This window comes from Mus musculus, chromosome 3, assembly GCF_000001635.26.
Source record: "Mus musculus strain C57BL/6J chromosome 3, GRCm38.p6 C57BL/6J".
NCBI lineage: Eukaryota > Metazoa > Chordata > Mammalia > Rodentia > Muridae > Mus > Mus musculus.
The window spans coordinates 103,185,835-103,203,519 of NC_000069.6; the positions used below are offsets into that span (position 1 = coordinate 103,185,835).

The following is a 17,685-nucleotide window of genomic DNA, read 5'->3' on the forward strand; positions in this document are numbered from 1 at the left end:
GATAATTAATAGAAATCTCCTTTTTTTTCTTTCAGGAATAACCTGAAATTCCCAACAAGGCAAAATTCTCTTACTTCATTAAACATTTTTTCCTAAGGCATCTGCATCTGAATCAACCAGTCAAATATCATTCATAGAATAATAAATTATAGATTGAGGAAACTGTTTATGATTTTTAAAAAGATTTTATTTACTTATTATATATATATGACTATATGATGAGACAAACCAGAAGAGGGCATCAGATCCCATTACAGATGGCTCAACAACATTGTGGCTCACAACCACCTCTAATGAGACCTGAAACCCTCTTCTGGTGCATCTGAAGACAGCTATAGTGTACCTATATAATAATAAACAAATCTTAAAAAAAAAAAAAAAAAGATGGCATCATCAAACACAATCTTTACTCTTAATTCAGAATATTGACCTTCACCTGATCTTTGACAATATTAATGCCTCTAGTTCTATTTCATTGCTCCATTACTGAAGCTTCATTTTTCCACATGTTAGCCATTGTAGTTGAGGTCTTCTCTCCAATATTTTGGAATTATACAATTTTGTGTGAGATACTTATTAAGTATCTATTTTACATATGGTAAATGTAACCCATAGGTCATTATTGCTTCTTCAAAGCTCTTCAAGTCTAGTGCCTCCAATGAGCCACCATTGAAATTCTTGAAAACCTTGTATATTTTTCATCTGCATCTAATTCCATTATCATAGCTGGAAAAATCATTTTAGGGTTTTTAATAGACTTCGACTGCCATTTTGCATCTTGTCACAAGGGAGTGGTATAAAGTTTAAGATCGAATTCATCTGAAAATTATCTATGATTCAAAGGATTGTGTACATCTTGTTCTATTGTTTGTAACTTAGCATGGATTTTTCAGCTCTTTTCTTACCTAATTCTGCTTTACTGTGATTCTTTTAAAAGATAATATATAAATTTGCAATAATTACCAAAACTATATTTCTTTCTTTTTTTAATAATTTTTTTTAATGTACATTTGGTGTTTGGCCTACACGTTTGTCTGTGTGAAGGGGTTGAATCCTCTGGAACTGATGTTACAGGCAGTTGTGAGCTACCATGTGGCTGCTGGGAGTTGAACCTGGGTCCTCTGTAAGAATGGCCAATGCTCTTAAGCACAGAATTGTCTCTCCCACCCCCCAAATATACTTATTTCTATGCTGATAATGAAAACAAAATTATACAGGGTCCAAGTGCCCTCTATTATGTATTTTCCATTTTTTAACATAGACAATATTTTCTTTTTAATCTTTATTTATTTTAATATCTCTTTCTCTCTCTCTCTCTCTCCCTCTCTCTCTCTCTCCAGCCCTGCTTGCTCCAGCCCAAAGACTTATTTATTTATTATATGTAAGTAAACTGTTGCTGTCTTCAGACACACCAGAAGAGGTCATCAGATCTCATTACGGATGGCTGTGACCCACCAGGTGGTTGCTGGGATTTGAACTCCGGACCTTTGGAAGAGCAGTCAGCACTCTTAACTACTGAGCCATCTCTCCAGCCCCTCTTTTTAATCTCTTTAACTCTCTCCTTCCTTTGGAAAATTCACTTTATTATTGTCAAACTAATTATTTCTTGTCGCAATTGGTTCTTGATCTGTCAGGGAAAAAAAAAAAGCCCTGGGCCAATTGCTAAGTGGAAGGGATAAGACAGGACTTCCAGGGGACAATCAGAGAGACAAGGGAGGAGAGGAGCTTTCGCCATGCTTCTGATGAAGAAAAATCAACCATCCATGTGAGATCTCGACAGAGTGGTCATACAGGCCGCTCCTACAGGTAGGTGGTCAGGTATATTTAGCAGGGACTAGATTCAACTCACCAACTAAAGTTAGGGCAGGTGGAAGGTGCAGAGCTAAGAGTAGTATTAAGGGCATGCTTTTCTAGGTGGGAGATAATAGCACCCAACAATTGTACCTAGAAGGCAGGTTGAAAATGAACAAGTGTATGTGTGTGTGTGTGTGTGTGTGTGTGTGTGTGTGTGTGTTATCCGTGGACTCAAGGGAAGCTGGGTGGGGACTGGTAGCATGTCCCACTTCCCAGAGCATAGGTGAGATAGTGAAAACTTACATACAACAATTTCTTTCTATGATTCCTCCCCACCCCCTTGGGTTTTTTTTGAGACAGGGTTTCTCTGTGTAGCCCTGGTTGTCCTGGAACTCACTCTGTAGACCAGGCTGGCCTCGATTTCAGAAATTCGCCTGCCTTTGCCTCCCAAGTGCTGGGATTAAAGGCATGTGCCACCACTGCCCGGCTCTTTTTATGATTTTTAAAAAATATTTATTTATTTATTATATGTAAGTACACTGTAGCTGTCTTCAGACACTCCAGAAGAGGGCGTCAGATCTCATTACGGATGGTTGTGAGCCACCATGTGGTTGCTGGAATTTGAACTCAGGACCTTTAGAAGAGCAGTCGGTGCTCTTAACCACTGAGACATCTCACCAGCCCCCGATTTTTTTTATACCCAGTTTCTTTTCTCTTACACTGTTTTCCAACTTAATACCTTACCCTTTCAGAAGTTGGAGGCTTCTCAATCACACTGCAGCTCCAGGAAAATGTTCCTTTAGCCCTTCTGTCTGTCTGTCTGCAGGCTCCTCAGGCCGCCATGTGTCTGGCAGTTGGCTCTGTCCCTTGGCTCAGTCTAGCAGGCTGCCCTTGCCGGTTCCTGCATTCTGCCTGCTCTCTACAATTCTCTATAGTTCTCTACAGGTTGCCCTCTCCACAGGTGTAGGCCATTATCCTCTGGCAGCCGCTCTGCTCAGAGAAGGGGTAAAAGAGGTGGAAGGGATGGGAGGGGTAGAAGGGGAGGAAGGGGTGGTTCTCACTGGAGAAAGCAAGGCTTTCATGAAGGGACTTATTCAGCCTGCTGTGTCACCAGCTCATGGGCTCTGTCTACCATTCATCTCTGGCTGTAGCCATTGCTTGCCGACCCGCACAGCACAGAAGCAGCATTCCTTAGGGTGTCCCCTGTCCCCACAGTTTGCTGATGCCTGTCCTGGACCCATGTGCTGCCACACTGGGCTGGGCCATTCCCCACCTCAGACCTCCACTTGGGAGATCTTGCAGAGGTTGTGCAGTGAGGCTCTGTTTCCTTGCTCCCCACTGGGAAGCCAGCCTTACTGCTCAGCAGGGGCTCTTAAAGGAGCCACTCTAGGCCTCTCCCCACCACTTGCTGGCTTGCTCAGTTGCTAAGAAACCTTCTTCCCAGCTGCTTACTGGCCTTCTGTGCCTGGCTTGGCCTAATACTTGAATCTGCCCAAGTTTGGCTTTCTAGCCCCATACTGGGTGCCAAATATTGCCAGACTGTCTCAACCTGCCAGCTTCCTAATGGCGCGGAGACTTATATATATTTATGAAGCCTAGGCCTTATAGCTTAGTCCTCAACTAGTTCATATTAACAACCCATTTATCTTAATATACATTCTGCTACATAGCCCGTTACCTCTCCTTCAGTCTCAACATCTGGTCTTTCTTCTTGTCTGGCTGGTGAATCTCCTGTGCCTAGTTCTTTCCTGGAGTTCCTATTTCTGCTCACATGTTCTGCTTTTCCTCTGCCCTACTATGGGCCAGTCAGCTCTCTGTTGAACCAATCAGAAGGTGATAGATAGAGAAAAAAATGTTTATGAAATACTGAGACAGGTGATGCTTCGTAAAAATAATACCAAGGGGGCTGGTGAGATGGCTCAGTGGGTAAGAGCACCCGACTGCTCTTCCGAAGGTTCGAAGTTCAAATCCCAGCAACCACATGGTGGCTTACAACCACCCATAATGAGATCTGACTCCCTCTTCTGGAGTGTCTGAAGACAGCTACAGTGTACTTACATATAATAAATAAATAAATAAATAAATTAAAAAAAAAATAATAATACCAAACTCTGACCTTTATTCAACTCTCTGCTGGCACATAAATCAACATTTTAATTATACAAAGACAACCTTTACACAGTGCACAAGAGGACTATCCCAGTACTTGATGAATATGGAGTATCACATTGTGGGCTAACTGTGCAGCCTTCCTGTCAGGCCTTCTGGACTTCACTCTGCCCTCCTCTCCTACGTCAGCAAGACCCTTTCTAAAAATAACACAGATGGAAGGGCATGCCTACAATCCCCACACTCTGGAGGCAGATGCCATAAAATTGGGAGTTCCAGGGTAGCCTTGGCTACAGAGTAACACCTTGTCTCAAATTTATAACAGCAAAAAGTTAGAAAACTTCCAGATAATGAAACCAAAATGAAAATATGGAAAACAGAGCAAAGATAAGAAAGATCGGGGCTGGCGAGATGGCTCAGTGGTTAAGAGTGCCGACTGCTCTTCCGAAGGTCCCTAGTTCAAATCCCAGCAACCACATGGTGGCTCACAACCATCCGTAATGAGATCTGATGCCCTCTTCTGGAGTATCTGAGGACAGCTACAGTGTACTTACATATAATAAATAAATAAATCTTTAAAAAAAAAAGAAAGAAAGAAAGAAAGATCAATCACGAATGTCAATATTCAATAGACTCTAGGTTCAAGAAATGAGAAAGCTGAGGGGAAGAACATATAAACAAGACAGTTTAAATTTTTTTTTCTGATGCAAAACATGGGCCTAACTTCAAAGGGAATAAATCAGCATTTTTCTGGATCAAACATAAGTGAGAATGGAACAGAAACACGGATTCTAGTTGCCCTGAATGATAGTTCCAATGAGGAAGTGGCTACATGAAGTTTTCATAGTGACAGGGCAAAGAGAAGGTCACAAATCAGAGCTTTTACTACCTACATTGGTGGGACATCACAAAAGTGAGCATGAAGTGAAAAATTCTGAGACGTGTTAGATGTAGACTGAGGGACATTCTTGGCTTTGGGGTTGGTAGAAATATGTGGTCTGTTGTACTTGTCAATACGTTAGATCAGATGTAGAGGTAGAAGGACGTTGCTGTAAAGGGAACCCGATGCCGCCCAGTGGGATCTGGCTCTGCGTCTGCTACATCCACAGTCTCCACGTTCTATCGAGTCGTTATGCCTTGCAGAATTTCAAACATGGGAACTTTACAAACTCTACATCATGAATATCCAGATTCAAAAGGTTCTAGGACAATAGATAAAATAGACAAATTCTAAAACATAGTGTGATTCTTGATTCCTCCTACGGAGCAGTTTTCTACTTACTGAAAGTTTATAGAATTTTCTTTTGTGCTTGGCATTCTAAAAATGTAAACTATCTATCCAGGTGGTATTGGTGCGTGCCTTTAATCCCAGCACACAGGAGGCAGAGGCAGGTGGATCTCTGTGAGTTCAAGGCCAACCTGGTTTACAGAGCAAGTTTTAGGACAGCCAGGGCTACACAGAGAAACCCTGTCTGGGAAACAAACAAACAAACAAATCATCAAAAACAAAAGAAAAGAAAGAAAAAGAAAAGGAAAGGAAAAGAATCAGGCTATCCAATAGTGAATTACTATAGAGAAATTTTAATCCAGCAACATGGTTACTCTGACAAGGGATTACAGGGGATTACATCCAGAGACCTAGGTCTGTGTAATCAGGCTGAAATATAGACATTTCTTTAGCATACATCTTTAATCTACATATTTAATTCCAAACAATGACATCTAATTGAGCCACAGATAAAGTGACGAATCAGAAACAGATTTAACAGAATGAGTCAGAGGTAGGATATGCTCAGCTCTCATGAAAGCAGGCAGGAGAGACAGGTGATTTAAGGTCAGTGCGTGGAGGGGGAGAGTTTGGGGACTGGGGGGAGAGGGGGAGTTGAGTTCAGCTGAGTTCCGTGAAGTTCCGTTGAATGTAGTTGAGTGCATGCTGTTCTGTTCAGCTTGTGCCATCGGTGCAGTTCAGTTTGTGGAGTTCAGAGGCAATTGTCTCCAAAGAGAACAATTCAGTCGGAAGCTGAGAGAAGCCGGTTTTCATCAGTCAGCATGGAGAAGAGTTTGGTTTAGAACAGCTGAGTTGAACCAGCCAGCCAGAGTTCAGAAAGAACCAGACAGGCTGAGCTCACTCAGCAGTAAATCTAGAAGTAAATCTAGAAGGCTGAAACAATCTAGGTCTAGGTTAGCAGATGGAGGGCGGAAGCTGAAGCTTCAAGGTCTGAGCTTGCAGAAAATTAGATTGCATGGAGGCTAGAAGCTTCCAGGCCTCGGCCTAGGAATAGTTAGATAGCAGTGCACTGGGTTCAGCTCAAACCATGCATTCATAAAACTTAGATATGACTCTCATCTCATCACTCCATCAGAGAACATAAAAGCAACATTTACAAATGACACCCATGATCTGAACAGTTGAGACAGGAAGATCCCAAGTTGCCGGCCATCCTGGGCTACATGGTGATACACCATGTTTTTGTTTTATTTATTTATTTTTTTTCTATATAGACTAGGCTGGCCTGGATCGCAGGGATCCACCTGCTTCTGCTGAGTGCTGGTGAGGGACCCTAAGGGGTTTTCCAATCCCACACCCTCCTTCCAGCTTCTCCTTCTTGCCTGGAGTCAAGGCTAGGCCGAATTCCATTCTCCACCCACAGGAACATTCTTGAGTAAAAAAATTCTCAGAATGTACTTACTAAAAGTCACCTGACCCTCTGGAAAGTCCCAGGTACAGCTCAAATGCGTGTCATGCTTGCTAGCCAATAGATTTAAAGGTCAATATGCTTAGCCAATAAGTTTGAACTGTAACCTTGCTGATGTAACCTGTGCCCGTAAAAAGTATAAAAACTGCTTGTAGTAGCCATTCAGGGCTTACCTCAAGGGACTGACTGAGGGTTGACCCTGACCCCCAGAAAATAAACCTCTTGCTTTTGCATCAATCTGTTATCTGCGTCTCTGTGTCTCACTCGGGGGCATCTCCAAGTAAGCGCCATGACAGAGGGTCTGGGTCTTACACTAGGATTAAGTGTGTATTTCGTCACCTTTGGGTGAGACCCAGTCTTAAAAACAAAAGAATTAGAATGCCCTAGGATTTCTCCAAAGCCATTTGGGAGGCAGGAAGACAATGAAGCTGTGCCTTTAGATTTATATACAAATTTATTTTTAACTAAGAGTCTGCAATATAAACCTTATTAGTGGACAAGTGTGGCAAGGCTTAATCTTGTCATCTGAGATGTTGACTTTATTTCCTTCTGTTACGTCTCAAGCATTGGATGAATGGCTAGCTCAGGTGCCTATTAACCTATCAGAGCAGACCTGGCTGACCCGTCCAGCAGGTCCAGTTATTCAAGGGGCTCGAGGGGACCTTCTCCTAAGAACCAAATGGGGGGAGAGAGAGCCGGACACCAAGTGCGAGGAACGACATGTAAACAGTCTGAGAAGCATCAAGGTGTCACTGTATTCAGCAAGGCTCAAGGCTTAAATGCACAAGCAAAAGGGGAAGTACTTCTCAGCAGGAGGGGTGGGGCAGTGGAAATTTTTCTTTTGTCAGCTACACGGGGAAGCAGGAACTTGGTGGTATCAGGGTGTGGTCAGGACACCTGGCCACCAGGTTCTTCCAGCATTCCACAGGATATGGCTGCAATATCTGAACTCTCCAGCACAGGGGATGGGCTGCTCTTCTTCTGTGTCTCTTCCAGATGTAATCTAGCTATTTTGGCTATGCTGGTCCTTTCTTACCCTCTACCCTCCTGATTTCTTGCTGTCCTGTAGCTCCCCTTCCCCCTTTCTTCACATGATCTAGCTCATGGTCAGGTTCACTCTGGACCCTCCCAGATGTCTCTGCCTCTGGCTACGCTGACTCACAGCTACAGGAAGCCTTCTCCTCTACCATACCTAGGTGCTGTCATGTCCTCCTTTTTTATTTCTTTTTTCTTTTTTTAAAAGATTTATTTTATATATGTGAGTACACTTTCATGATGTTTTCAGACACGCCAGAAGAGGGCGCCAGATCCCATTATAGATGGTTATAAGCCACCATGTGGTTGCTGGGAATTGAACTAAGGACCCCTGGAAGAACTGTCAGTGCTCTTAACCACTGAGCCATCTCTCCAGCCCCTTTTTCCTTTTTTTCACTCACCTTTAGTATCACTCATCAAAGAGCAACTGCAGAGTGTGTTCATGGAGAAGCAGTAAAGAGAGTCTGCCAAGGAGATGAAAGAGGTTCTCAGGATTGCATCTGTTCATGTTCAGGAGGCAGCCATTTCCGACTGGAAGAGTCACAGCTGCTATCACAAAGACACCCACCAAATTATCCCATCTTTCTCACTGAGAAGGTGTGCTAGGCAAACCTGGTCCTTGCCTGACCTACTCCTGCCCCACTTTGGCAAAGTTCCTGTTCTCCCTTCTCCCTTCCCTCCACCCTGCTGGAAATGATCTGCTCGGTCTTATTTTGGGCGTGTTAAGAAGCAGAAAATTCTCAGCTCATTCGTGACCTATTCCTACCGACTGTGAGAACCAGCCTGACCGCCAGCCTCGCCAGAGCCTGCGGAATACACTAAGCCCTTTGTTCCCTAAAAGTCAGTTATGGCCTTTTCCCCTGACTGCACCCGAAATGGGCTTTGTAACCATCAGTGAAACTAAAACAGACCTTAACCTACTGTTATTCAGCTTGTTTTTAACTGGGGACTTGCCTTCATCCATCCATAGAAACAGACTATTATTATTATTATTATTATTATTATTATTATTATTAATTTATTTTTGGTTTTATGAAACAGAGCTTTTCTACGTAGCTCTGGCGATCTTAGAACTCAGTATTTAGACTCACTACTGGCCTCAAACTCAGAGATCCACCAGGTTCTGCTCCCGAGTGCTGACAGTAAAGGCATGCACCACCAGGCCTGTCCACTTTTCTCAGCATACTTAAACCTTGCTGGCACCACCGGTTGTCTAACTGCTATCTTTCATGTTCTTTCACAAGTAGATGATTGTATTAGGCTTACTAGTGCTCCCTGAAGATGACCAGACCCAAGTCCTTAGGTCAGAAAACTTCCTGGGATTACCTAGGTAGACACAAAGTAACGGCAAGGGTGTTTATAAAAGGCAGGCGAGGAGCAAAGAAAGCAGGGAATGCTGTCTGCTAACTTTGGAAATGAATGAGAACCTTGGGCCAAGGAATGCAAGGTGTCTTCTAGAAACTGGAAAAGCTGAAGAAACAGATCGGTCTACCAAGAATTCCCAAGAAGCTCTGCTTTGTAGATCTGCTTCAGGCTTCAACTGGCCTAACTGGGAGGACATTTGTTTTAACTTAAGCCTGACAGTTTGTGATAATTCGTCACAGCAACAGTAGGAAATTAACACAAGGGGCTGGCAGTTAGCAACTGGTTGATTATCACGTTTAAAAAACTGATGTTTGGGGGCTGGAGAGATGGCTCAGCGGTTAAGAAGAGCACTGACTGCTCTTCCGAAGGTCCTGAATTCAATTCCCAGCAACCACATGGTGGCTCACAACCATCTGTAATGAGATCTGACACCCTTTTCTGGTGTGTCTGAAGACAGCTACAGTGTACTTACATATAATAAATAAATAAATAAATAAATATTTAAACAACAACAACAACAAAAAACCCCTGATGTTTGAGAGGGGCATAAAGGCACACTTCTTCAATCCTAGCACTCAAGAGGCGGAGGCAGGTGGATCTCTGTGAGTTTGAGGCCAGCCTGTTCTACAGAGTGAGTTCTAGTAGGGTCAAGGCTGCATAGAAAAAAACTGTCTTGAAAAAAACAAAAGAAAAAAGAAAAGAAAAGAAAAGAAAAAGTTGGTGTTTGTCTTCCGAAGTTTACAAAATGCTAGCAAAGAGAAGAAAAGTTATTCATTAATAACTTGCCAAAGGTTATTGATACCAGGGAGAATGTCTTTTTCACTTTTTGGTGCCAGGACTCAAACCTAAAACCTTGCATATGATAGATGAGTGTTCTGCCTGTACTAGAATCCACATGGTACTATTTGTTTGTTTGTTTTGGGTTTTTCGAGACAGGGTTTCTCCGTATAGCCCTGGCTGTCCTGGAACTCACTCTGTAGACCAGGCTGGTCTCGAACTCAGAAATCCGCCTGCCTCTGCCTCCCGAGTGCTGGGATTAAAGGCATGCACCACCACTGCCCGGCCAGATGGTACTATTTTTGTACATATTGCAGATAGAAACACCATATTTCTTTTGATTTCAATAAAAATTTATTGGATATCATGGAATCAAAGGTTAAATAAGATAGGACCTGGGGTTTTAGCTCAGTGATAGAGCTCTCTGACACATACAAGACCCTGGTTCCATGCCTAGCAACACCCATCCCCATCATAAGTTAAGCTAATGAGACACTTTGTAACTTATTAATGAATGGACCTTTATGTTTTTGTGCCTTGAGGGCTTATGCATATTACATTAGATCTTGTTTCTTGTATTCTCAGAATGCATTTCTGTAGATTCAACTCTCTTTCTTGTGACAGTTTAAGCTTTAAAATTCCCTGTAAGCTATAATTGGCTCATTTGGCTGTCCAGGACAAGGGCAAAGCTGGCTGTAGGGTAAACAAAATTCAGGCATTCATTTTACTCTTTTTCATCTGCCGCTTTTTATTGCCCTTATTGCCTCCTCCTCTTACCTGTAGGCTTCCTCTATGCAATGAGTCAAAGGCTCAGGCAGAATCAGACCTCCACCCTGAACGTTAGCAATCTAAGAGAAAGGCAGTTATGTCAACAGCTGTGACTCCGGAGAGGGATCAATTCTTAGTCCTTGGGTTTAGAGGTAGGCTGGGGCCGTGGCCATCCTGGGTCAGGTGTCTTACATTTGGTCCTGGCATGGGGCACTATACTTAGTGCTGATTAAACTGGATACAGTTTTATCAGAATAGGCAGAATGAAAGGAGGAAGCCGACAGTTGAAGATAGTAGTCTGTTACATGCGGGGTCTTCCCTGGGTTGAGAGATAATTCCTTTCCTTCTTAGCTGGCACAATATGATAAGCCATTCAACACCCTTGTGCCGTCTGTATTTTATCTTCTTTTGCCTTTTGCTTTAGTGTATGTATATATGTGTGTACATTCTCTCTCTCCCTGTTGTATGTATGTATGTATGTATGTATGTATGTATGTATGTATGTATGAATATTTGTATAATGGGCATTTTTGTTTGTTTTTGGAGACAGGGTCTCATTATGTATCCCTGACTAGGCCTGAAACTATGAAGACTACACTGGTCTGGAATTCACAGTGATCCACATGGCGCTGTCTTTGGAGTGCCTGAGTGCTAGGATTAACGGTGTGTGTCACCGTGCCTGGGTAGACTTGTTGTATTTTATTATGATGATATAATTTCCTTAGTGGGAAAATTAGGATGTTTCTACTAGTCTGAGACATGGTTTGGCCTAGAAATTGGCCAGAAGCTGGGCAGCTCTTGAGCACATTGTTGTGAATTGTTGAAGGCAGGGGTTAGATAACTCATCACTAACAGTTAGCATCTGCAGGCTTGCTGGAGGGAGACCTGTTTCTTTTTCCACAGTGCTAGGAACTGAACCCACGCATTGTGAGACTGTGAGTCCTGAGAAACAAGTATTATACCATTTAGTTATGCTCTGGCCCCAAGAATGCTGCCTCCTGTCTCTCTGACTCTATCTCCATCTCTCTCCTTCCTTTCTTCCATCCTTCTTTCCCTTCGTTTCCTTTTCTTTGTACGCCTGTCATGGGAAAACAGAACAAGAAGACCCTCACCAGATTCTAAATCCTTCCTAGTCTCCAGAACTACGAAGGAGCCAACAAATTCCTGTTTGTTATATTGTTTTGTTTTGTTTTGTTTTGTTTTGAGACAGGGCTTCTCTGTATAGCCCTGGCTGTCCTGGAACTCACTTTGTAGACCAGGCTGGCCTCGAACTCAGAAATTCGCCTGCCCCAGCCTCCCGAGTGCTGGGATTAAAGGCCTGGCTGCGACCAGTGCTCTTAAGCACTGAGCCATTTCTCTATCCTCCTGTGGTGATATAACTTTATAATAAGACTTTAATCGGTTTCACCTAATCCCCTAGTTTCCCACCCAACTATTCACTTAGGGCAGGTAACTAGATTGTGTCCTTTAAAAAGGCTACTGAATCCACACATATGGTACAGACTGTGCCCTCAGCTTCCATAGGAGTTGTGTGCTCAGGTAGAGATGACTGATCTTGTACCATACAATGAATTCCCATCAAGCTGTGGGCTCAGGCCCTGCCCTGCTCTGAGTGACTTCATGATGTAAAGAAACCAGTGGCTTGCAGGTTGTGCCTTGCCCTGTGTGACTCGATTTTATAAAGCAGCAGTTTGCTATACTTAAGTGCTGAATAAAATTGCAAGGCAAAATAACTGTGCGTCTTTTAATTTAGTTTATGTGTATGGGTGCTTTATCTGCATGCATGTACACCATTTATATTCAGTACCTACAGAGATAAAAAAGAAGAAACCTGGGACGGAAGTTGCAGATTGTAGAGGAATTTTAATCCAGCAACATGGCTGCTCTGGCAAGGAATCACATCCAAAGACATGATCCTGCTGGAATGCAGACATGCTCTTGATTGCAGTACAATCCTGCTGGAATGCAGACATGCTCTCGATTGCAGTATGATCCTGGTGGAAGGCAGACATGCTCTCGATTGCAGTATGATCCTGCTGGAAGGCAGACATGCTCTCAATTGCAGTATGATCCTGGTGGAAGGCAGACATGCTCTCGATTGCAGTATGATCCTGCTGGAAGGCAGACATGCTCTCAATTGCAGTATGATCCTGCTGGAAGGCAGACATGCTCTTGATTGCAGTACAATCCTGCTGGAATGCAGACATGCTCTCGATTGCAGTATGATCCTGGTGGAAGGCAGACATGCTCTCGATTGCAGTATGATCCTGCTGGAAGGCAGACATGCTCTCAATTGCAGTATGATCCTGCTGGAATGCAGACATGCTCTTGATTGCAGTATGATCTTGCTGGAAGGCAGACATGCTCTCAATTGCAATACAATCCTGCTGGAATGCAGACATGCTCTCGATTGCAGTATGATCCTGCTGGAAGGCAGACATGCTCTCGATTGCAGTATGATCTTGCTGGAAGGCAGACATGCTCTCGATTGCAATACGATCCTGCTGGAATGCAGACATGCTCTGGATTGCAATATGATCTTGCTGGAAGGCAGACATGCTCTCGATTGCAGTATGATCTTGCTGGAAGGCAGACATGCTCTCGATTGCAATACGATCCTGCTGGAATGCAGACGTGCCCTTAGTACACACCTTTAATTCTTAACAGTGAAGGTAAGGCTAATTTGTAGAAGGAAGCAGCCATGTTTGAAAGTGGCATCTAATTGAGGGGCAGACAAAGTGATGAATTAAAGAAACAATTTGTGTCAAATGACAGAATGAATCAGAGATAGGATACACCCAACTCACACAAGAACAGCATGGGGAAGAGAGGCTACTTAAAAGCAGAGGGCGTGTGTGTGTGTGTGTGTGTGTGTGTGTGTGTGTTTATATGACAGTTTTACTGGGGCAGTTCTACAGAGACAGGTTATAGAGGGAACAAGCTAGGCACTGTGAGGCCAAATCTTTTAAGTTCAGACTCCATTTTATAGAACCTGACCTAAGTTTGAACTCAGATAAACTAACAGGCTGGTCCCTAGCATTAGTTTCCAAGTCGTTCCCCAACAAAACCTGAGCCTAGCTCCAGTCACTAAGCTAATTCCCAACAAGACCAGTGACTCCAGGTTACACCCTCAACAGGACCGGCATCTCCAGGTTAGTCCCCCAAGAAACCAGCACCTCCAGGTTATAAGCCCACCCTGTGCCTAACAATCACCAACGCAGAGGGGAGCAGAAGTTGAGTTTATGATATGACTCCCAGCACCAGCCAACTATGTTAAAGGCCACAGTAGCGTCCCAGTTAGATGCTTGAACACTCATCCTCCACTTACTGCTTACTGCAAATTCTTGCCCCATAGACATTCGGGGTTCCCCCACCACCAAAACTGTCTTGTGTGAAAGCAGTGTGTTGGAGGGTTGGGGGTGAATGGTGAGCTACCTCGAATGGAATAAAGACCCTGCTGTGCATTGCATTAGATCAGTTCCTGTCTGGTTTTTTTGGGAATCACTAACATTCCCTTGGCACTACAACACAGGTAAAAACAGAATGAGCCAAGCAATGAGAAGATTAAGACATATTGCCAAAGTTAGTATGAGGCCAGGCAGAGCAATTCAGTCAGAAGCTGAGAGAAGCTGGATTGAATCAGTCAGCTTGGACGATTAGATTATACAGAGGCTAGAAACTTCCAGACCTAGGCCTAAGCATAGTTAGAACAGAGAAGGAAATGCTTTGGGCTAGGGTACGGCTCTCCTCATCATTTCATCTGAAGAAATAAAAGCAACACTTACAAAAGACCATTGTGAGCTGCCATGTGGGTTCTTGGAATTGAAACTAGAGCCTCTGGAAAAGCCGTCAGTGAATGTTCTTAATGTCTGAGCCACCTCTCCAGCCCTGTTTAATTCTGTAACTTGTTCATGCATGACCATTGTCTGTCCAGCACACACCATTGAGAATATACTGGCAAAGAATTTTTTAATGCAAATAAGAAAATTGCCACTTGTGAAATTAGCAGATTAAATTAAGAGCATACAGGCACACAAGTATGCCAAAATTGTATTGGAGAAAACAGACCTGTGAATAAACACAGATCAGTAAATGACATTGGCTCACTACCTGGACCACATTAACAGCACAGACACCTGACAGGGTGTGGCAACTCCCATAGACCACCTAGCAATTGAATCACTGTACCAACTCAGAACTCCGCCCCAGGGCTTCTCCTCAGCCCTGTGGCCCTGATAGCCCTGGCCATAGCCTATGGCTCCTTACATCCATCCTACAGTGACTGGCTTTGTACTCTACCTTCAGGAAGACACTGTAGATGCTGTGGCCTCTTTAATCCTAAGATGTTCTGTAAACTAAAGCATTATGGGGCAAAGTGGAATGTGTGGTATGAAAGTTTGTGATGCTAGTATTTAAATTTTGAATGGAATAAAAGAAATTAATTTCTGGGGTGACGACTGCTAAGCAAATCTAGAGTTCTTGTGAATTATATCCAACACAACAGTTTATGTAGTGGTACACTCCTGTAACTCCAACTACTTGGGAGGCTCAGGCAGAAGGATTCCAAGTTGCATAGCAGCCTGGGTAATTTAATAAGACCCTGCCTGGAAATTTGAAGAGGAAGAGCAGCCCAGTGTCACTTGCTTGGTATGTGCAAGGTCCTGGGTTCAATCCTCAGTGGAGAGAGGAAGGGTGGCAATAGATTTGATACATCTTGTGAAAATTTTTTAAAATATTTATTTGTAGCCTCTCTCAGCCTTGAAGCAGGCTGATCCAGACCTTGACCTTGCTGCCACTAAGAAGATTACCTAGGGTAGAGCCATCTGACCTTGATGGCTCTATTTGCCCTTCTCCAAGACTCTGCTTCTTGCTGAAAGGTCCTTGAGACATTCCAAAGACACACCCTGTAGATCGCCTACGGGCTGGCTCCAGGCACCAAGAATGGGCCTTCTCCCTTATAAGCACACTCTCTTAGTAAACTCGCAGGCCTTGATCAGAAACCTTTGTCTTGGCTTCATTATCTTTTCTCGCAGTCTAAGTCTCTTTCAGCCCCAGCCTGCCTTCCAGAAATACCGGTTCATGTAGGCCACGGGCCGGCTTACAACATTTATTTTATATGTGTACCTGTGTATATGTATGTATAACACATGTGCTGGAGCCTGAGAAGTTAGAAGAGGCATTGGGCCGGGAGTGGTGGTACATGCCTTTAATCCCAGCACTTGGGAAGCAGAGGCAGATTTCTGAGTTCGAGGCCAGCCTGGTCTACAGAGTGAGTTTTCCAGGACAGCCAGGGCTACACAGAGAAACCCTGTCTCGAAAAACCAAAACCAAACCAAACCAAACCAAAACAAAAAACAAAAACACACAAAAAAAGAGGCATTGGATCCCCTAGAACCAAACTTACAGACAGGTATGAACTGCCATGTGGGTGCTGGGAACAGAACCTGGTTCCTCTGAAAGAGTGGTGTGCATAGTTTTATGTCAACTTGACACAGCTAAAGATATCTGCAAGGAAGGAACCGCAATTAAGAAGATGACTCCAGGCTGGCAAGATGGCTCAGCAGGCAAGAGCACTGACTGTTCTTTTGAAGGTCCTGAGTTCAAATCCCAGCAACCACAAGGTGGCTCACAACTACCCATAATGAGATCTGATCTGACTCTTTCTTCTGGTGCGTCTGAAGACAGCTACAGTGTACTTACATATAATAATAAATAAATCTTTGGGCCTGAGTGAGCAGGGCTGGTCGGAGGGAACAGAGGTCCTAAATTCAATTCCCAACAATCACCACATGAAGGCTCACAACCATCTGTACAGCTACAGTGTATTCATATACATAAAATAAATAAATCTTAAAAAAAAAAAGATGAAAGATGCCTCCATAAAATTGGGCTGTAGGCAAGCCTGTAGGGCATTTTCTTAATTAGTGATTGGTGGGAGAGGCCCAGCACCTGGTGGGTGGTGCTAAGTATGTGTGTCTCTGTGCACTTAAGTGCAGAGAAGTCAAAGGTGATAGACTCCCCATGGAGCTGAGTTACAAGTGGCTGTGATCCACCTGATATGGATTCGAGAAATAGTCAGTCTGCAAGGGCAGTCCGTGCTCTCAACACTGAAGCATCTCTCCAGACGCCATGAGTTTACTAAATAGCAATGCAATCCACAATGTCAGCTTATGGAATAACAATGCATTGTGAAAATACAAAAGCAGGCCTGTCTGTGTGAATGGCATAACTCACTCACACTGCACATGTCAGCAGGAGAAGAAAGGCTGTTAATAAAGGGTAGTGCTGTGCTGAGGAGGGGGTTGCTGGGAACTGCAGGAAATGTCCCCTGACCACCACATTCATGCTGTGGCATATGTGCATATGATCATACATCACATATACCAGATAATATTTTAATTATTATAGGAAACCATAGCAGCATAAAACAGTGAGAATTAGCACAGTTACATAAAATTTTACAACAATCACACTGGTTCTCAATTTTCTCTAAAGTCACTGAATATAATCAACCACAAAATTATATATATATTAGATTTATCTATTTATTGTATGTATATGAGTACACTGTTGCTATCTTCAGGCACACCAGAAGAGGGCATCAGATCCCATTACAGATGGTTGTGAGCCACCATGTGGTTGATGGGAATTGAACTCAGGACCTCTGGAAGAACAGTCAGTGCTCTTAACTACTGAGCCATTCTCCAGCCCCCCCCCCCCCAAATTATATTATTATTAGTAGTAGTACTATTATTGGTGGTGAGATTTTTTTGGTGTTTGTTTGTTTTAGTTGTTTGTTTTTTTGGAGAAAGGGTTTTTCTGTGTAACTGTCCTGGAACTTGCTCTGTAGACCAGGCTGGTCTCTGCCTCCTAAATGCTGGGATTTAAAGGCACATGCCACCATGACCAGCTTATTATATATATATATATATATATATATATATATATATATATATATATATCAAATATCAGTGTTTTCTTTTAAAGAATTGTTTTAGGCTGGGTGTCATTGTGCTCTTCCTTAATCCCAGCACTAGGGAATCCAAGGTAGCTGGATCTCTAACTCTGAGGCCAGCCTGTTCTACAGAGAGAGAGTTCAAGGATAGCCAGGGCTATAGAGAGAGACCAGATCCTGTTTCTA

At 43.3% G+C, this 17,685-nt stretch overlaps 1 long non-coding RNA gene across 3 annotated transcripts; it reads right to left on the reverse strand.

Moving 5' to 3' along the window:
* Window positions 1-3,458: 3,458 nt before the first annotated feature.
* On the reverse strand, window positions 3,459-10,890 carry Gm40113. 3 transcript variants are annotated; one of them, XR_001784063.1, is made up of 3 exons: window positions 10,554-10,890; window positions 8,036-8,098; window positions 3,459-3,608 (listed from the first exon to the last, which is right to left on the reverse strand). It is a non-coding gene; the product is annotated as a predicted gene, 40113 (long non-coding RNA). The 3 variants fall into 3 exon arrangements; XR_867536.3 differs by lacking the exon at window positions 3,459-3,608 and adding an exon at window positions 5,462-5,923; XR_003954540.1 differs by lacking the exons at window positions 3,459-3,608; window positions 10,554-10,890 and adding an exon at window positions 5,462-5,923 and having other exon boundaries at window positions 8,036-8,307.
* Between the last annotated feature and the right edge of the window lie 6,795 nt (window positions 10,891-17,685).